Source organism: Rhinatrema bivittatum, chromosome 1, assembly GCF_901001135.1.
Source record: "Rhinatrema bivittatum chromosome 1, aRhiBiv1.1, whole genome shotgun sequence".
Classification (NCBI taxonomy): Eukaryota; Metazoa; Chordata; class Amphibia; order Gymnophiona; family Rhinatrematidae; genus Rhinatrema; species Rhinatrema bivittatum.
In genome coordinates this window covers 789,589,708-789,611,070 of record NC_042615.1, presented here as the reverse complement: position 1 = coordinate 789,611,070, position 21,363 = coordinate 789,589,708, and the positions used below count along the sequence as shown (strand labels likewise).

At 48.6% G+C, this 21,363-nt stretch overlaps 1 protein-coding gene and 1 long non-coding RNA gene across 3 annotated transcripts in view; both read right to left on the bottom strand.

Moving 5' to 3' along the window:
* Nucleotides 1-228: 228 nt before the first annotated feature.
* LOC115078163 lies at nt 229-3,521 on the bottom strand. Its single transcript, XR_003853081.1, has 2 exons — nt 1,571-3,521; nt 229-520 (listed from the first exon to the last, which is right to left on the bottom strand). It is a non-coding gene; the product is annotated as an uncharacterized LOC115078163 (long non-coding RNA).
* A 16,241-nt stretch (nt 3,522-19,762) lies between these two features.
* Nucleotides 19,763-21,363, bottom strand: part of PSTPIP2 (proline-serine-threonine phosphatase interacting protein 2) — a 179,472-nt gene continuing 177,871 nt past the window's right edge. For both annotated transcript variants that reach the window (XM_029580853.1, XM_029580844.1), the window contains one exon: nt 19,763-20,114. The gene's annotated coding sequence lies outside the window, so the exon portion shown is untranslated. The remainder of the gene's footprint in view (nt 20,115-21,363) is intronic.

The following is a 21,363-nucleotide window of genomic DNA, read 5'->3' as shown; positions in this document are numbered from 1 at the left end:
TGGTAGGCGTTCTCTGGGTCTGACCAGAGGGCTGTACCAATCATGCACCAAGCCAAGGGTCCACCTCCAGTGCAACACTTTGGGCATTACATTTGGCAGTGTTCGTATATCAGTGGGTAGTGGGGACAAATTATTACTTATATTCATAAAGTGAAAAAGATTTGGCTTCTTCTATGTCATAATGTGTTGCTTTTTGATCATCTATCCGGTACTGACTCAGGTCAGAAATGTGTGAAACTCTGGTTATGAAAAGTTTTATTGTTAACAAAAAAAAAAGCAATCCTGAACTGTTGGATGAAAGTTGACGCACCAACTGTAACCCAATGGCGTAACTTGATACATAATGGGTATTTAAGAGAAATATATTGAAGCAGCTGATTTTTTGTGGAAGAATAAAACATTTGTAAAGATTTGGGACCTTTATCTTCAATCATTACCACCTCAGGTACAAACTTTGATTGTAAGCCCTCTGGGGATAGGGAAATACCTCCAGTACCTGAATGTAATCCACTTTGAAGCGCTGAAAAAAAGGTGCAAAAAGCAGAATATAAATCGAAATAAATTAAATAAATACATTAAAACATAACTTGTACTATTCCCCTTTTAATTTTCCTTTTTTCATTTATATATGTAAAGAAAGTTTTAGCCCCTGCCTATACTGAATGGAAAATATACTCCTTTATTTAAGCCTTTCTCAGTCTAACTCTTTTTCATGCCTGTCAGCAAACAGAGCCCTCCTTCCCATCCCTTCTGTGAAAACCGCAAGACTGACCCAAGTGAGGGAGCGAGCTCTGCCTCTGGCCGGCCCCATATTATGGAACTCCATGCCCCTTGACCTTAGACTCCAGAACAATCACAAACTTTTCAAAACACAGCTCAAAACCTGGCTTTACATACAAGCCTTCAAGAAAGAAAACTGATGCGGGATATGAAGTAAAAGTTATGCGGCATAAAGCACCGAATGCCTAATTTTATAAATCCTTACTGAATTATTTCAACATTTTTTTTTAACTGTAGGCAACCTTCAGGACTTTGCTATGAAACACTTAAACCCCCCTAATAAACGCCTTATTGTTACCGAATACTACTGGCACCACCTATGTAATGTACGACCCATATATTTTTTACTGGTGCCCTATTGTAAACCGTTATGATGGTGAATAACTTAATGACAGTATATAAAAACTCTTAAATAAATAAAATTAATAAAATATCATGCCTGTTCTCTTTTGGTGTCCATTTTTTTTTCTGAATGTTCATTTTGCTCTTACATTTCCTCCTACTTCTTTGCTGAGCCATCGTCTGTTCTCCTTACTAATGTGCTTGACATGCCTTTTGCAGATAATAATCCCCCTGTGTATGCCAGCTGGTCATAATATTCACAGGGAAGTGAACAAGGAAACTCAGATCAAACGGTGGGCTGAGTCAGCTTATTACGAGCCAGAGCACGAGGCAGAACATGGTGGACCCACCCAATCGCTACTGTAAAAGTTCTTTATGCGCATATTCATTATCTTATCATGCAGAAGCAATGCAACCGGGCTAGTAAAACTTGTTTTGCAGCACTTACCTCTTAGACTAATTAGTATCTGATGCTGGTGTCTTCAGCTTTGAATCTTCCTTCCTCGGCACACTTTGAAAGTACCTGATCTGAATGGCAGGAGGCATGCATGTCACGCTTGACATATCATGTTCTACTCAAGGCATTAATTTGCATTCTCGTGTTTTTTCCCTAACCAAAACAGCTTACACTCTACATTTGAGCAATAGGAGGTCTATTGAATTGTTTGAGGTCACACAGCGAGGCAAGGATAGATCTCTTTTGTACTCACAATGTTACACTGACAACCTTGCAGACATAGAAACGTATCTGCCATTATAAGCCAAGGATCATAAGGCCCATTTTAATCTGCTCAGTTTCATTCCTGATGCAATGCTATGTCCCCCCCTACTTGCTGTCTGGCTTTCTGAGCTCTGTGCCTAACACACCAGGTTCTTTCTATTGATTCAAGTCATTATCACTGTCTTTAAGGTCAGTCTTTCTCTTTTGTAATCTTACTTCCACCCCCCTTGTATCTTGTTCCCTTGCTTCAGGTTGTTACATTGTTTTATTTTAGTTGCTGTGTCAGCGCTGGGCCCTTCCTAGCTTCGCTCCACTTTGGAGGTGTTCATTGAGTGTTCTTTTGCATGTGTCTTTATTATTCTGTAAGTCGTGTTACTGCTATGACAGGGATCCCATCTGTACACGTCTCTAGCTGGCTTTACTTTTTTTCTGGAACTGTTATTAGCCTATGCATGTTTACTTTTTTTTCCCCGTTAACTGTGTAATTAGCCAGTGCGCGTTTGCTCATTTGGCCCTCCGCGTTAAGCCCTATATGGGAAAAATCAGTCTGTTTCAGATGATCATACTGCTATATTTATTCCAAACATTCCCATGTTTCTTGCCACGAAAGGATATGGGAAAATTAGAGAAAACACTAAGGGGATTTCTTTGGAAAAAGGGAAATCTAGAATTGCACTTAAGGATTTAATAGGTAAATGGAACAAAGGGGGTTTGGCGCTGGCAGAGGTCCGGTTTTACAGCATAGCATGCAGTTTGAGGCATGTGGCGGACTGCAACTTCTGTAGCTATGGATTGCTCCACTAAGTCCAGGGTCTGTTTTACATTCCTCTCTGGCTGCTTTGCCTGATAACCTTAGTCCTAATAGTGTTTTAGTAACTCCACTTGTCCAGCCATGGAGGTGTGTGCTCTTTACTTCATTTGAAACCTTCTACTTCCCAATTTCTGCCACTGGTGGGTAACAAAGGTTCCCAGTCTCTATTTTTAAAAGTTGGGTGGAGCAGGGGTTGCAGATAATTTCTCAATTTTTAGATGAAGAAGGGCATATCAAGGCCTTCCAAGTAATGCACACAGAATTTGATCTAGAAAATAAACATTTCTTTGCTTATTTGCAAATGCAACATTACATGCAATATCTGGGGGTGGTGGATTGGACATAGGAAAGCAGGGAATTTCCTCTCTGACATACTTGATGTGGAAGATCAAGATCACCATACGATATCTTTCCTGTACCGTAAACTGGTAGGAACTAAGAGTTTAAGAGAAGATGGGGCGATTCTGCTAAGCTGGAGGCATGAACTTGAGTGCCAAATTACAACTGAGTAATGCGCACAATATTTTAGGCAAATGTGCTCAATTTCTTGCAATCTAGAATTGCGAGAGATGCAGTATCAATTTTTAATGCGATTTTACGTTTCACAGAAGATGGCTTGTAAAATGAAGATTACTACGTCCAAGATGTGTGTTAAGTGTAAGGTAGCTCCAGGTACATTAGGGTATCAGTTTTGGACATTTCCATATATTGCTGGGTTTTGGAGGCAAGTTGTTGCATACATTCGACAAGTAACACAGACACAGCTTCCTTTTCAGACTGCGGAGCTACTTGTTGACAACTTGGCACCGTAAAGCCTTCTTGTTGGCAAGGAAAGTCATTTTGCAGTGTTGGTTGCGAGAGGACCTACTGACAATAACCCAGTGGAGGATCCAGTTATATACGATGGGGTCGATTTTAAGACCCGTGTGCGCGGTTCCCGGCACGCACACATGGAGGCAGCTATTTTATAGCACGTGCGTTATAAAATATGATATCCATGCGCGCATGTGTGGGCGGATGGCCTCCGTGCGCGGGGGGTGGGGGGGGGGAATTTAAAAAGCCCACACACGGAGATGGGAGTAGGGCTTCCCCGGCTCCCTCCAGGGGAAGAGCTGTAAGTAATCTTCACATGCCGACCGAGTGCTGGCACGCGCTTCCTTGAGACAGTGTCGAATGGCGCTGTCTCGGCCTGCCCCATCCCACTCCTCCCTGCCCAGACCATGCCCCCACCCCGCCCCTTTCTTTGGGTCCGGCTCTTCTGCACATAACGGGGGTGACGCGCGTGGCCGGGCCCGTTCTAAAATGCGCATGGCGCGCACCCGGCCTGGCCACGTGCGCAACTGCCACTTTTTACGTGCATGGCCTTTTTTTTAAATTGGTCCATAAGGGTACGTTTTAAAAGTAGGCTGGAAAAAACCAGCTTATTTCGGAAAAGGAAAATATTCGTCCAAATATGGGAAGTTTCTCTACAATCATTGCCGCCTAACGTCGGCAGTAAAATTCTTAATGACTTGGAGACTGGACCAAGCTGAATATGTAATACCACTTGCAAATGGTTTAGAGGTGATCTAACCCTGCAGGGGGAAGGGGGGAGGCTTCTGCTGTTTAAGGGGATTCTGATCCTTCTGTATGGGGGGGGCACTGGCCAGAACTCACCAGTGCACCCAATATGTTCAATGTAATGATGTTTGCTTGTTTTTCTTGTTAAAATTTTCAATAAAAATAATGTAAACATAAAAATTAACTTAGCTATTAATAGGCAAAATAAAAGTCAGAGGTAGGGCGAATATTCAAGAGCTGCAGACCATCTTAAGGACTGGCTCTAGGTATCTGGTAGCAAGGGATTATAGTCCCAGGGAGGATCCCACAGCTGAGAATAAGAACCAGGGGCCTGGAAGGCCCTCGGGACTCCGGAAGAAGGCAGCTCCTGCAAATGGCTGACTTAAGTGAAATGTCTGAAGTGACTTGAAACAACATGAGTACAGAGGGATTAGGCAGCCCCCTGAGAATAGATGTCCTAAATTTATGGTTGGGGAAGAAAGAAGCTACAGTTTAAATGTGGAATTCTGTTTTAAACACTGTAAATAAAAGCACTTGAAGGAAAAGCCTTGGCTATCCGTGTTTGTGCCACATACCAATATAAAGGATTTGGGGGTAGGTTTTATGACGTGCGCGCCTTCGTCCATGTGCGCGCAGTTCCCGGCGCGCACACATGGATGCGCCAATTTTATAACATGCACGCACCAGTTCCCTTCCAGTCCTCTCCAATTAAGGAGTGGACTGGGAGGGATCTTCTCTTACCCCCTGTCTAACCTTCCTTCCCCTCTTCTCCTCACCTCCTAAAACTAACCTATTTCATTACTTGCTGCTCCTTGGGAGCATAAGTAATTTACGCTTGCCGGCCGGCTGCCAGCACACGCTTCCCTGGGACAGCAGCTCAAAACAGATCACTTGGTCAGTACACGTTATATTTATTTACTTATTTGTGTAGGCGTTTTATATACTGTCATTCCAAAATCAGATCTCAGCGGTCAACATCCCCATTCTATTTCAGTGCTCATATTCTCTAGGTCAATATAACAGCATATACATTTTCTAGTAAATATATTTTCTAGGTCAATTTTATACATAATCTAGTTCATCTCAACAGCAAATGCATATTCTGGGTCGATATATCATTATTATTTGGGGTGCTTTGAAGTAGAATTATAACCTAAGATTTCCATTACATTACATTATTCTTCGTGTATCATATGATAAGCAGAGGCATAAGCACGATCTATAAACATATCCATCACGCCTATTTCTTATGCTTCCCATTCAAATGCAGTCCTACAATGCACGCAAGTCTTCTGGCAGCATAATGAAATGACACGCTTTCAGTTAATAAGCATAAAAGCAATATTTTATTAAAGATCAGCAAAATGCTTGCAGCAATATACATAGAATAATAAACATTAGCCCTTCTGAAACTTTAAATTCTTACAACAGGATTCCCTCATCATTTACTCATTACATTTTACATCCGTGAACAATACATCACTCACTTGAATTAGATAAATATTTTCTTTTTAGGGCAGTTAAATAAAGGGGACTTTGAACTATTCAGTTTTTGTTGATGTTTTGGTATTTACATAATATACAGAGAGAGCAAGCTCATTGCAAAAAACAAAAAAATAAAAATTTCCTAAGCTTTCCTTACCAAAACTGAAAATTAGGTTACTCAGAAGCGAGCCATCTTTTCCCAACCTTCCACGAACAGTGTCGTACACCAGTGAACACATCAGACTCAGCTAGACAAGGCACAAAATCTTGCTATACACTTTGGCAGTGTACTCTGCTAAGCAAGGTGATTGAAAATCAGTTTGCACTGTCCTGAATCGATTTTGGGACAAAAGTCAGCTTTAAACTCGGAGTCACCCTGATACCATTGGTACAGAGAATCCTTTGGCTTGGCCAACATAATACACCTACTGTCAGTCAATCTGTACGTAAGGCACGTTGTACATCTTATGCATTGCTTGACTGGGCCATTTGTGATAAGGGAAAAGATTTGTCAGCATGTTCAAAACTGTTATGTTAATAATACACTGATCTTCAGCATATTCCAAGTGGAAAATGTGTAAAAGCAAAGACATTTTTTTGTTTTAAATTTCACCCTATGCGGACTGGCTTTCTCCCCCCAAGAAGGGAATTCCATGGCCCACATTGATTCTCTCTCTCTCTACGCAAGGAAGAGGTTCCCCAGCCCATGCTGATTGCCTCTCTTCTGGATCCTGAGGAGGGATCCTCTTATCCTATGCTTACTCCTCCCGTGTAAGTCCCTGGTTTCATGGTCATTGCCTTGGATCTCAAGGAGGGGATCCACCCCCGCCGTCTCCTGCCTTGCACTCCTTCTGTCTTCCCAGGGACTGGGAAGGCAATCCTTAGCCCTGATTCGAGTTTTACAGGAAATGCAGGCTTTCTCCAGGTCTGCTAGGAAAATCCCTCCAATATGGATCCAAATCTGGAATGGATGCAAAACAATCCAAAATAGATCTGATGACATGAGCAGCAGATTTTCTCTTAAGTGCTGTACAGTTGTGGTGCAACTGTGAATTTCTCTTTAAAAGAAGTTTTCAGGATTGGTTTGATGAAACCACGGAGTTTCATGGGTTCATCAAACCTCCTTTAACAAGATTTTCGCACCCTTGTTTTGGAAAGACCATATGAACACTCTTTGAACATTAGTAGACTAGCAAAGCCAGTCAGAAAGATGAGCAAAACCTTAATACCTCGAACACTCAGACATGATCGATATTCTTGTTCAGATCCCCTGAGCTCAAAGCGAGAGAAATGGCAGGCAAGTGTGTCTCATAACACAAGCAGGAGGGCGAGGGGATATCCACAGGTCACCCAATGAAGTCAAATGAATTATTGAACAGCAGGAATAACTAGGCCCAGACCGCAGGATCTGGCATCATTCAATGGCTGGAAGGATGGGATGGTTCTCTCAATCCTCCTCCACCTTCAGATTCCAGAATCACAGTACCAGCTATGGGTTGCTCCTCACAGAGGCTCGCCGCCCTCTACTCAGTTCCTGAAGCAATTTCTTTTCAGTGGATATGCAGAAAGGGAGCCTGTGATTCCTACAGAAGTACCCAGTCAAAATGAGGAAGCAAGCCTCATCTTTGTTGATTTGGATATTCTCCAATTAGGTGCACAGGGGGAACAAATAAGCACATTCCTAATAAGAAGGCTTTTGCATTCTACATCTAATTACATTTCTGGATACAGTACTAAAGGGAATGCGTGAGATTTAGATCCTCCTCTATTTTATAGCAGCCCACATCCATTTCTGGACTGTTACATGCCTAAGTTACACCAGTTTTCAAAGCTAAATTCTGCACGTACATTTGCTTTGAAAGTCATCCCATGAAAACTACTGCACAGTTAAACTTGCTAATTTATGCGGAGAAAGTTTTGGGGGAAACGTCTGTGTGTTAACACTGCCCTGACTCCACCCCTGGGATGCCTCTCCCCGGTGCGCTTAAAATTACGCACCTATCTTCCCTACGGGTTTCAAAAGAGCCATTTCTGCACTGTCCTTTTGATAGCCACCCTCATCATTCAGAACTGAAAAAGCACGCCATCACCCTTCTTATGGCAACGGGTCACCTCCTTCCACGGGGAATGAAAAGCAAGATTCAGCACCAGAGGAAAGTGAAAATACATATGGAGGGCCCCTGACAGTCTAGCCCAGGGGTCGGGAACCTTTTTGGCTGAGAGAGCCATGAACGCCACATATTTTAAAATGTAATTCCGTGAGAGCCATTCAAGACCTACCAAATTAATTTACTACAACCCCCTACTCTCCTGACGCCCCCACAAGACCTGCCAAATTAATTTACTACAATCCCCTACCCTCCTGACTCCCCCAAGACCTGCCAAAAGTCCCTGGAGGTCCAGCGGGGGTCCAGGAGCGATCTCCTGGACTTGGGCTGTCGGCTGCCAGTAGTCAAAACGGCACCGACGGCCCTTTGTCCTCACTATGTCACTGGGGTCGACCAATGGCGGCGGTAACCCCTGTGACATAGTGAGGGCAAAGGGCCGTCGACGCCATTTTGATTACTGGCAGCTGACAGCCCTTTGCCCTTACTATGTCACAGGGGCTACCGCCGCCATTGGTCAACCCCAGTGACATAGTGAGGACAAAGGGCCGTCGGCGCCGTTTTGACTACTGGCAGCCGACAGCCCAAGTCCAGGAGATCGCTCCCAGACCGCTCCTGGACCCCCGCTGGACCTCCAGGGACTTTTGGCAGGTCTTGGGGGGGGTCAGGAGGGTGGGGGTTGTAGTAAATTAATTTTGGAGGTCTTGGGGGGGCATCAGGAGGGTGGGGGGTTTTGTTAAGATTTTTACTTTTTATTAAAGATTTGTCTGCGAGCCAGATGCAGCCATCAAAAGAGCCACATCTGGCTCACGAGCCATAGGTTCCTGACCCCTGGTCTAGCCGAATATAGAATTATTCAGGCCGCTTTTCAAAGCCATCTCTGTGGCTGACGGCACTGGCCAAAATTACATGCCAGGTACCACCGCAGTGGCACTTTTAGGCTCACCACAGGGAGGTGTTCCCCGAGAGTGTGATTGGGTGGGGGGAGGTGGGGAGGAAAACAATGCACTTAGGTGGCATTTTCCAACCTACGCCCATCATTTCCCAATAAAACCAAATTAACCACAGGAAAAGCGGGAGCAAGCGTCCGCGGGTACTTTAGGCCTGCAAGAGGCTTCCCAGGGAAAGCATGCATCTACATTCCCTCTGAAAACTGGTGCAAAGTCTGCGAGTAGGCTGTCTCCAAGGGGGCAGTCTGAAAATTGCCCCCATCATGGAGAGCTTGTGGACTGGACTGTAATTTTCATGCCATGTTCTGCAACTTGCCGGCCCAGCATATTTTAAGACGTTAGTGTGGGCTTGAAGAACAATCTATCAAGTTAAAAGCGAGAATATGTTGCAATGCTTTGTAAAATGTCATTTTTGAAAATGATATAAAGACTGCTGAGAAAAATAAGGCTAACATTCAGCCAGAGGCACTGTTACCGTACATGGATTTACTTTATAATGTCTAGAAAGGCTTCCCAATGCAGACACGTCAACCGTAAGAACAAATGGGACCTGAGCAAGCTTGTGTGATCCTGCTGATCTCGCACTTTATATCGGACACCAACGTCAACGGATGGCTATTTACCATATACAGAGCACCGAGCCTGACCCTGCTGCTAGTGGCACCAGAAAGTTAAAACCGAGGCCTGTGTCGGGAAGGAGAAGACTCAGCTCGTGTAATGGAGAAGGAAGGATGACAGCTGAGGACGAGCGGCTGAGATGCTTTTCTCTATGGAAAAGGGGGCCACACAATATTCATTTTAGCAAAGCTGGACTCGGACTTTGGGACACAGAGAATTTTCAGAAAGATGGGGCTAGTCACTCAGTTTCCCACCTCCCCTCTCACTCCTCTGCCTGTCCCCGAACAGCTGCAGCATCTGATAATAAAATACAAAGCACATTCTTTTTTCCCTTCAATTTAATGTGGTTGCAGATTAACAATTATGGTTATTAGGCATTTGTTTAGAAAGCAAACAAGCAAATGCCTAATGGTTAGACCCTGTCCGAACATCTGTGTCTTCGTTTCAACAGCCGCACCAGAGGAGAGTCTGACTTGATGTTGCAGATTACTGGAGCAAGGAGCTGGGAATCTGAGAATTGTAATTTATTTTGTTTTGGGTGCAGTAACAGCTTTTATTGTGGGCTCTTCCATTGCTGTGAGTGTTAAAACCTGTTAGTGGACTGAAAAGTCATTTACTGCATGCTGGGTGGAAGAGATGGTGGGTACGCTGGATGCAAATCTACCCCTTCCACATATGTTCAGCCTATGGGAGTTCATCCTTCAGACTTGTTTACACCCCTACCCTACCCCTTCCACATATGTTCAGCCTATGGGAGTTCATCCTTCAGACTTGTTTACACCCCTCCCCTACCCCTTCCACATATGTTCAGCCTATGGGAGTTCATCCTTCAGACTTGTTTACACCCCTCCCCTACATGTTCAGCCTATGGGAGTTCATCCTTCAGACTTGTTTTAATTTTAACGTATTCACAGTTTTTGATTTCCTAATGTTAAGAGTTAATGTAGAAGGCGTCTCTGTGTCAGTCAGACACCCGATTCCTGAGGATAGGCCCACAGGATAGCTCAGCTTTCCTCTTCTGCCCGAAGAGTTTCAGAGATATCCACATAAAAGTGAACTTAATTATTCAACACTGGGCATTGGTACAAATAATTAACTGTGCTCCAGGTGTAGAGACTACGAGGTCTCCACCAAGTGGTCCTGGTCCCCAGCCTTTAATTTTAGTCCATCTGCATTGCAGACTATGCCCCTCCCCCCGAGGCTTCCAGGAATAGGCACCAGGGAAGGTTAGACCAGGTGACTAGGAGACAGTTTGGTGTTGATTTTGAGGAAGGGGGATGTGTTCCAATGTGATCTCCATAGTTATACCCTCAGTCTAGCAAAGGAAGGTGATAGACTGGAAGGAAGAAGGGATTAGGAGTGTTTCCATTTTTTCTTCTCTGAGGTTTAGGATTCTTTTTTTTCTGTTTTGACCTGCACCTTCTGGGAGACTCCAGAGGTGCAGGAGAGAATCTGTCTACCTTTTCATTCCTACAAGAGGAGGTTGCAGAGACCTGTGAACTAGATTAAGTATTTTTACCATACTGAATTTTCATCTTTTGGGAAGGAAGTATTTCTGCTGCCCTCTTCCTTGCCCAGATCGGGACTGTAATATTATCTGTTCCAGAATCAGCCCTTCCCTCAGAATGGTCAGTGAGCTATTCTTTCAAAGAAGAGTTAGAGAAGACAACTGTCAGGAGACCCCCAACTGGAGTTTCCACCCTGGGACAAGGGACACTGGCAAGTGAAGATAGGGAGGGGCCTTCTGGAGTCAGGTACGGTTGGGAAAAGGGACATCCACCCTGGTTGGGTTACCCCAGCCGCTTGGAATAGGCATTCATTCCACATCATGGATGGATTACAAATTCCAAGTTTCAGTAAAAAGGGACACTACCACAGAGGGATATATCAGCTAAATTTGTCCCATACTAAAGTCAGGGTATCTGGATGCAATTGGACATTTTATTTATACATTTTATTGATTTTCCTCCAATCAATAGCAGTATATATTATTTTCAACACCCATCCAGCAAATCCTGCCTGTTTTGTCCAGAGACACACACACCCACATGGGCCTCCAGACAGGCATCCATCCATTCATTCTTTCTCACATACGCACATACACATAGACTCCAGGCAGACTCCCATTCATTCTCTCTCACATACGCACATGCACATAGACCCCAGGCAAACTCCCATTCATTCTTTCTCACATACGCACGGGCACATAGACCCTAGGCAGACTCCCATTCGTTCTCTCTCACATACGCACGTGTGCACATAGACCCCAGGCAGACTCCCATTCATTCTCTCTCACATACGCACGTGTGCACATAGACCCCAGGCAGACTCCCATTCATTCTTTCTCACATACGCACGGGCACATAGACCCTAGGCAGACTCCCATTCGTTCTCTCTCACATACGCACGTGTGCACATAGACCCCAGGCAGACTCCCATTCATTCTCTCTCACATACGCACGTGTGCACATAGACCCCAGGCAGACTCCCATTCATTCTTTCTCACATACGCACGGGCACATAGACCCTAGGCAGACTCCCATTCATTCTCTCTCACATACGCACGTGTGCACATAGACCCCAGGCAGACTCCCATTCATTCTCACATTCATTCTCCCTAGGCAGACTCCCATTCATTCTCTCATTCATTCTCTCTCTCTCTCTCTCTCTCACACCCACACATCACATGGTTTCCCTTGCCTGGTCCACAAAGGTTATCCTTCAACCCCACAGAAAGAATCTCCCCCTGGGAGAAAAAAAGAGTTGGGGAAAAAAAACAGAAGAGTTGGGGGAAAAAAAAGAGTTGGGGAAAAAAAAAGAGTTGGGGAAAAAAACAGAAGAATTAGCCCACGGAAAAAAATTCTTTTATGGCCCTTTGGAATCAGCAGTATTCCCCAAAAAAACCTCAAAGTGTTATTCAGCACCTGTGACATGAAAAGTCACTCAAGGTCTACACAGCATATTGATGGATAGCAAGTACTTTTTTCACAGGTTTCCTTTTCCACTCTCTTCCCCTCTATCTCTAGCACCAGACTACCATTAAATAACACAAAGGGAGCTAATGCACTAAAAGCTAGGATTAAAAAGGTTAAGTATGTGCAGCAGTAAATTTTTGGGGGGGCAATATTCAGTACATTTGTCTGGCTAAGTTTGGCATTTGGCCAGACAAATGCTGGGGTTTCAAATTCCCCCCCCCCCCACTGAACGCCTCCGACTTATCTGGCTAAGTAGTTAGCCAGCTAAAACTCAGCAGGGTAAGCTAAAGCCGTTTCAGGGGCGGTGCCATTTATCTGATTAATTTGCTAGATAAATGCCAATATTTGGTGTTATTCAGTTAAAAGAGCCAGCTAATTTCAGCCTTTCCTAAAAGCCTGCTTAAAGTTAGTCGGATAAACTTATCTGGCTAACTTCTCAACAACCATGTATTTTCAGCGGCAGGGTTGTGTCGCTAAATCTAGAGTATAAGTTAACTGGATATTGGCCTCTTCATGTGCAAGCTAAAATATTATTGAACAGACAGTGCACTAAATTATAGCATGTAGGTATGAAACCATAGCCTCCACAGCATGTACATGGTGTATCAACCCAAAAATGTATATTTTCTCAATGCTTTTTTCACCTGTTTACTAACTATCATGTAGAATGCTAAATAGTGTATACACTAAATAGTGCTAAATAGTGTATATGTGCTAAATAGAGCATGTGCAGTCTTCTTTTTCCCATGACACCACTCCCTGCTTCAAATCTCTATCAAAGTAAGCCTGGCACACATGTTTGCTTATTGGTGCTGAGGGGAGAAGTGAGAGAGCTACTACACCCTAGGAGTAAAAAAAAAAAGTGAGAAGCGAGTTCCAGGAAAGGACAAATCAGACACTAGCACGTGTTTCTCGTCTTCTGTGTCAGTAGGAGTCTTGAAAGAACAGTGTGAGAAAACGTGGTTGGTGAGAGAATGGTGGAGGAAGGCGGGTGAATCAGGGAGGAATCTGCCCATCCTGAGTCAAGTGCACCAGCATCTGACTGTCCCCCCTCTACAAGCACCGTGTAGTGTTTGGGGTCCAGTGGTGCCCTGTGTGAGCAGTATGAGCAGAAGTTGGGCAGGTCCCACGAGAACAGAGGATCAGGTTGGGGGGTGGGGGTAGGTTGTCCCCAAACTGGTGCCAGCCATGCTTGGAGTGGGAATGGCAGGTTCCCTGTACGTACCTGGATCAGTCCAGACAGTGGGTTATGTCCCCAATCCAGCAGATGGAGTCAGCCCAAAGCTTCGAGGGGGCGTCACCATAAATACTACTACCCCCTCTGCAGGAGTTCAGTATCTTCTGACTCCAGCAGATGCGAGTAGTGGAATCTGGGCTTGCTCCCGATTCTCTTTTTCCTTTGTTCTTTTGCTTCCCTTGGTTGGAGGCTTTATTGTTTGTAGGTTTGTTTGGTTGGATCAAGTTGTGTTACAAAAAAAAAAAAAAAAAATTAATTAAGTTAATTGATTGATTGGGGAGGCGTGGCTTCTGTATTGTTCTCTGTCTCTCCCTTTCTCTATTTACCGGCGCTGTCCGTGGCTGCTGCGGGGTAAGTGTGATTTTCTTCTTCTTCCCTTGCAGCTAGGTTACACGCGGCTGCCGGTGCTCCGGCCTCCTCGCGTCTTCACCCTCTCCCGCGGCCATTTTGCGGCTCCACGTGGGCTGCACCGGGGAGAGGGCTGCTCATCACCGGCGGGTCGTGCGGCCAGGAAGGCCCCCCTGCGGCGCCGTTTCTGTCTTCGGCGGGTAGCGCAGGCCACCCGGGCCCCCCCGCAGCGGCGATCCGTTTCGCGGCCCCCCCCCCGGGTTTTTCAAGGCGTTCTGGGCTGTCGGGGCTGTTTTCCCTTGCGCTCCAGATGCCGCGGCCGGCGCGTTGCTCGGCCTGTGGGGAACCTGGATCGCGCGTTTCAAGGGAGGGAATTTGTGCTCGGTGCCTTCCCGGAGGAGAAGGCACCTCTCGGTCCCTCACGCATCGGGCCTCCATGACAGCCTTGCCCGGGCGGCGCGGGCCGGCCCCTCCCCCATTCCTGGCGGGGAACGGCGGCCATCTTACATACGCTGCGTCTGAAGGAGCCCAGGCAGCGCGGGGGGACGAGGTGGCTTCAGAGGGCTCTCCCCCGAGGTTAGTACCGGAGACAGACCCGGAGGAAGGCCCGCGGGGGCAGGGTCCCTCGGGGCCCCCACCCGCGGAGGCCCCCCCGACTAGGCCGGGGTTTTCGCCGGAGTTCATACGGCTGATGCATACAGCCTACCTGCAGGACCTGGCGGCGCCCGCGGATCCGCCACCACCCAAGCTCCCGCGACCTTCGTCCGCCTATCCGGCCCCCCCCGCCCCGGCGGGTGTGGGGGCCCCACAGCTCCCCAGCCAACCACGGCTCCCCGTGGGCTCGGGGGGGCCTGGGTCGCCACCAGCCTCCCCTGGGTCGGACCCCGCGGCGGCGGGCCAAGGGGACTCCACTTCAGAGGGTGAGGACCCACGCACCCTGCGCCTCTTCCAGCGGGACGAGCTGGATGACCTGATCCCACAGATCATTCAGGGATTGGACCTTGATCCCCCGCCGGACCCGCCAGCTCCCGTCGCGCACTGTAGTCACCTCCTCGAAGAAGGGAGACCCAGTGCTGGCAGCCCTTCGCCCGAGGGCTCGGGCTTTTCCCATTCATGAGTCGTTCCTGCAGTTGCTCACCAGGGAATGGGATGCCCCGGAAGCCGCTCTGAAGGGTAGCCGCACCATGGAACGGCTATATCCGCTGCCGGAAGATTTTCTGGAGCTCATCAAGGTACCCAGAGTGGACTCCGCGGTGTTGGCGGTCACGAAGAGGACGACCATTCCGGTGACAGGTGGAGCAGCGTTAAGGGATACGCAGGATCGCAAGTTGGAAGTCTTCCTCAAGCGGGTCTTCGAGGTCTCCGCAGTGGGGCTGCGGGCTGCGATGTGCAGCTCGCTTGCCCAGCGAGCCAGTCTTCTCTGGGTGCAGCTACTGCTCACGTCTCAGGTGTTGCCACCCGAAGAAGCCGCCCAGGCGGATAGACTGGAAGCTGCAGTGGCATACGGGGCAGACGCTTCCTATGATCTGTTTCGGGTCCTTGCCCGCTCCATGGCCTCGGTGGTGGCGGCACGTCGACTTCTATGGCTCCGCAACTGGGCGGCGGACACGTCCTCCAAGTCAAGTCTGGGTTCCCTGCCATTCAGGGGTAAGTTCCTGTTCGGCGAGGATCTGGACCAGATCATCAAGTCTCTGGGGGAAAACGCGGTCCATCGCCTGCCGGAAGACAGATATCGCTCCAGCAGGGCGTTTTCGTCCTCCCGGACCAGAGCCAGAGCACAAAGGCGCTATAGGAGTTATAGGCCGGCGGCGGCTCGGTCCTCTGCCCCCAGGTCTCAGCCCTGGTCTCGCTCCTTTCGCGGGCGCCGCCCCGCGCACCCCGCTTCCACGGCGGGACAACCTTCGCCCAAGTCCTCTCAATGATGTTCAGCTCGCCCACTCCGCCGTCCCCAAGATTGGGGGGCGGCTGGCGTTCTTTTACGAGGAGTGGGCACGGATCACCTCGGATCAGTGGGTCTTGGACACCATAGGACGCGGCTACGCTTTGGAACTTGTCCGCGCTCCGAAGGGTCGATTCATCTTCTCGCCCTGCGGCTCGGCCATCAAGCGAGAGGCGGTGCAGGCGACGCTGGACAGACTGTGGGAGATAGGCGCCATTGTGCCCGTACCCTCCGGAGAGGTGGGCTCGGGCCACTATTCCATCTACTTCGTGGTACCAAAGAAAGACGGCTCCTTCCGCCCCATACTGGACTTGAAGGAAGTCAACAAATCCCTCAGAGTGATCCGGTTCCGCATGGAAACGCTGCATTCGGTGATCGCGGCGGTACACCGAGGGGAGTTTTTGGCCTCCTTGGATCTGACGGAGGCCTACCTTCATATCCCCATTCGCCAAGAACACCATCGCCTTCTCCGGTTCAAGATTCTGGACCAGCATTTCCAATTCGTGGCGCTTCCGTTCGGCCTAGCAACGGCCCCACGTACCTTCACCAAGATCATGGTAGTTGTGGCGGCTGCCCTTCGGAAGGAGGGTATTCTAGTTCATCCTTACTTGGACGACTGGCTCATACGGGCGAAGTCCTTCCGGCATGGCCAGGCGGCAGTGGCCAGGGTGATAGAGTTTCTGCAGTCCCTGGGATGGGTGGTGAACTTCTCCAAGAGCTCCCTCGTGCCTTCGCAGCGCTTGGATTTCTTGGGGGCGACCTTCGACACCCGTCTGGGGGCGGTTTTTTCTGCGGCCAGGACAAGGCGCACGCCCTGCGGGGAGCACATACAGCGGTTCTCTGCATTACCAGCGCCCACTTCCTGGGACTATCTACAGCTCCTGGGGGTGATGGGTTCCACCATCGACATGGTTCCCTGGGCCTTTGCGCGCCTCCGGCCGCTACAAAGGGCACTTCTATCCCGCTGGAAACCACTTTCGCAGGACTACCAGGTGATACTCCCGCTGCCCCAGTTTGCACGGAGCAGCCTGGACTGGTGGATGGTCCCGGAGAATCTGGCTCGAGGCATGTCCCTCGATCTACCAAATTGGGTAGTGGTAACCACCGACGCCAGTCTCGTAGGCTGGGGGGCAGTCTGCGACCGCAGCGCCACGCAGGGGACGTGGTCCGCGGAGGAGTCGACTTGGTCCATCAATCGTCTGGAGACCCGAGCGGTCAGGCTGGCTCTTCTTCACTTCCTGCCACTCCTTCGGAATCGGGAAGTCAGAGTCTTGTCGGACAACGCGACCACGGTGGCCTATATCAACCGACAGGGCGGAACCCGCAGTCCGCAGGTCGCGCTCGAGGCAGAGATGTTGATGCAGTGGGCGGAACGGCACCTGGCCCGCCTGGCGGCCTCGCACATAGCAGGAGTGGACAACGTCCAGGCGGATTTCCTCAGTCGCCAGCTCCTGGATCCCAGAGAGTGGGCCCTCTCCGACGAGGCCATGCAGCTGATCGTTCGGCGGTGGGGTCCCCCCCACCTGGATCTTATGGCATCCGCTCAAAACACCAAGGCGCCTCGTTTCTTCAGTCGCTGGAGAGAACGGGGGGCGGAGGGCGTCGATGCCCTAGCGCTCCCGTGGCCGGCCGAGCTACTTCTATACGCGTTCCCCCCGTGGCCACTGGTGGGAAGGCTACTACGACGGATAGAGGTTCATCGGGGGACTGTCATCTTCGTCGCGCCAGAGTGGCCGAGACGTCCTTGGTTCGCGGACCTTCTCCACCTAGTAATCGACGGGCCCATACGGTTGGGACATCTTCCCCGCCTCCTCCACCAGGGACCAGTATTTTTCGACCAGGCAGAACTCTTCTGTCTTGCGGCCTGGCTTTTGAGAGGCGTCGCCTTCGACGACGGGGATACCCGGAGGCGGTAGTATCCACGCTGCTGTGGTCTCGGAAGACCTCGACGTCGGTGGCCTATGTGCGGGTCTGGAAGGTGTTCGAGCTGTGGTGTACCGGCCTGAACACAAGACCCTCGGAAGCGTCTGTTCCTCAGATCCTCCAGTTCTGCAAGCAGGGGTGGACAAGGGGCTCGCTTACAACTCGCTTCGGGTTCAAGTGGCCGCTCTTGGCTCTCTCCTGCGTGACGGAGGATCTCTGTGGCGACACCCGGACATCGCCCGTTTCCTCAAGGGGGTCAAGCATTTGCGGCCTCCACTGCGCGATCCTTGTCCCTCGTGGAGTCTCAATCTGGTACTACGCTCTATGTCAGGACCTCCGTTTGAACCGCTGCGGAATGCGACGATCAAGGATCTCACCCTCAAGGCGGTGTTCCTAGTGGCCATCTGCTCCGCTCGGCGTATTTCGGAGCTGCAGGCCCTGTCGTGTAGGGAACCTTATCTCAGGTTCTCCGATTCGGGTGTTTCACTTCGCACTGTCCCCTCCTTCCTTCCGAAGGTGGTGTCTGCGTTCCACGTGAATCAGACGGTGGAACTTCCATCGTTCTCTTCGTCGGAGCCGCGGTCTCTTCGTCTCCTTGACGTCAAGCGCACCCTGAGGCTCTACCTGGAGGCTACGAATGATTTCCGGACTTCTGACCATCTCTTCGTCCTTTGGTCCGGTCCCCGCAAGGGATCTCAGGCTTCGAAGACGACCATTGCCAGATGGCTGAAGGCCGGCATTGCCGCCTCCTATATTGGGGTGGGGTGGGGCGGACTCCCCCACCCGGCATCGTAGCACACTCTACACGCGCTCAGGTGGCCTCCTGGGCAGAGAGCCGCTCGGTGTCTTCGCAAGAAATCTGTAGAGCGGCCACCTGGAAATCGTTGCACACGTTCTCGAGACACTATAGACTACATCTCGCCTTGTCCGTCCAGGGACATTTTGGCGAACAGGTCCTACGAGCAGGCCTCGCAGGATCCCACCCGGGTTAGGGAAGCTTGGGTACATCCCACTGTCTGGACTGATCCAGGTACGTACAGGGAAAAGAAAATTATTACTTACCTGCTAATTTTCGTTCCTGTAGTACCATGGATCAGTCCAGACGCCCACCGCATTTGGGTCCTAGGGCCTACTCCTGCTCGGCTGTATGTGGATGCTGAGTCTGTTCAGCTGTGTCTCCTTTTACAGTAGTGCACTTACTGCTGTTGTTTGTTGTTACGTGTTTCCAGTTTTCCCTCTGTCACTGTTTTACTCCCTTGGAGGTTGACACGCTATGTTCGTGTCCGCCCACCCGTTGGTGGGTCGGTTTTTCAGTTTACTAAGTTATCACTCAGCGGCTTATTGTTGCCGTCCTGTTTCAACTTGATCCAAGCAGGGGGTTTCGGTTTACTCGGGCTTTGATATACTCGATACTGAACTCCTGCAGAGGGGGTAGTAGTATTTATGGTGACGCCCCCTCGAAGCTTTGGGCTGACTCCATCTGCTGGATTGGGGACATAACCCACTGTCTGGACTGATCCATGGTACTACAGGAACGAAAATTAGCAGGTAAGTAATAATTTTCTTATGACAGCCTGAGAGAGCGCTGCAGCCCTCAACGAAGTACCCATTGTCCTCATATTGGGTCATACATATATACATAGTAACGACGGCAGAAAAAACCCAAAATGGTCCATCCAGTCTGCCCAGCAAGCTTCCCAAGATAGTAACTGCCGCTCCGTGCAGGTTTCCCCCATGTTTCTCTTAAGGGTCAAGACTAAGAATACCCGCAATCATCTTTGACCAGACTAACCAGATCTGTAACAGCAATGATCATCAGAAACATACTGGTCTCTTATGACCTTGTGGAATTATTAGACACAGTGCCTTCTGCATTATGGAATATTATATCACCTTCATCTTTCTGCCACAATAATGCATGCTGGCCAGCTGAGCTCTCGAAGTAGCATGTGAGCTACAAAGTTAATACCTGGTCCAAGACAGAGATTTAATTTTTAGTGCTTGGTGAGCACACACTAAATTGTGTGTGGAGCAGAGCATATCACAATATTTGCCGTGGGTCCGCTACAGCCCAGTTTGCATGTGACATTTCTTCATTTACATGTGGTGAGATGCTAATTTTTGTGTGTGCGCTTGTCTTCCGAGCGTGGTATAGCATGCATGCTAGGGCCTACGTGCCCAGCACGTTCATTTAGGTGCTTAGGCCCCAAGGTTTTTTTCAAGTATTAAAAACGTAGAAACAGCTCAAGCCTACACCCCTAGGACTGGTTGAAGGGTTTCTTGTGCTGGAAGGTGGCCTTGGAGAAGCAGACTTCAGACTCTGGAGAAATAAAAACAACAAAGGAAACAGCGATAAGTCAGTGATATCCAAGGGTCATGCTCCCATATACCATATCTCACAGACTCTCTCCCAGATGCGGCCCACGCATCTGCAGCAAATTTAATGGATATGTTTGTTGCTACAAAAGATAATGGGGGAGAGGGGTTAGCCCACTAGAAACAGAATTAGTTAAAGAAAATGAATAAAATAATTGGATGAGACGATGCTTTCAGGAGGTGTCTCAGTAGGTTGCGAGAGCCATTAAGAGGGAAATGTTCAAAGCCATTTCTGCGAGTAAAACAGTGCTTTGCTCGTGGAAATGGGCTTTTACAGCACTGCCCACCTGATACATGGGTAAAAGTAAGGGCGCAGGGCCCGGCCAAGCCCGTGGTTTGAGGCAGCGCTCTTGTGGGCAGGGCTGGCACAGGGTTTGGAATTAATTGCACGCATACTTTTGCATTTCAAAAGTTTGAATGTATTTCCCCTCCCAAATAAAATCCATGCAAAAATTAGATGGTGTAATTGTGTGCAGGAAATTTCAGTGGGATAATTTTCAAAGGGGAAAGAACGTGCCTACTTTCCCTTTGAAAATTAAGGCGAAGTCTATGGATAAGAAGTGCCCACACATTTTATACTAATGCATGCGGCTACTGAATTATCCCTCCCCCCCCCCTCCCCTCCAAAGAGGTGAATTTTCAAAATAGTTTACCCATGTAAATTTGCCTGTCGGAAAAATTACCCCTCTCAGAGCAGCTAAAAAGCATTCATGGGCTTCACAGCCTGCACACTTTTAGTGGCATTAAAAGGGGGGAGCCCAAAGGAGAGAACATTCTACACACAGAGTGGAACAAATGTTCAGAAAAGGAGGTACAAAGTTTCAAGGGTCTTTTGTGCCCATGTACCCACGTAAGCAACTTTTCGGAAGAAAAACGAATGTGGGTAATCTTTTTTTTTGAAAATTGTCTGGGAGGTCCATGGGTAGGTCTGGACTTTGAGCTGGGCGGGCTACTGAAAGCTAACACCTAACGGACCAATCAAAAAAAAAAGGTTCTGGTACTTAAGCTTGAGGTACCTCACACGTATCACAACCTACAAACCATTTTTTGTTTTTTTCCAACATCAATAATAATACTAGAACTAACTTTATAAGCTTCACCGGTGTTTAAAGGGGGTTCTAAAACTGCCCCTTACCAGAGAGCATCAATGTCTCAACAGGCACTGACTGCATGAGTTCTGTGATGTCAGCATA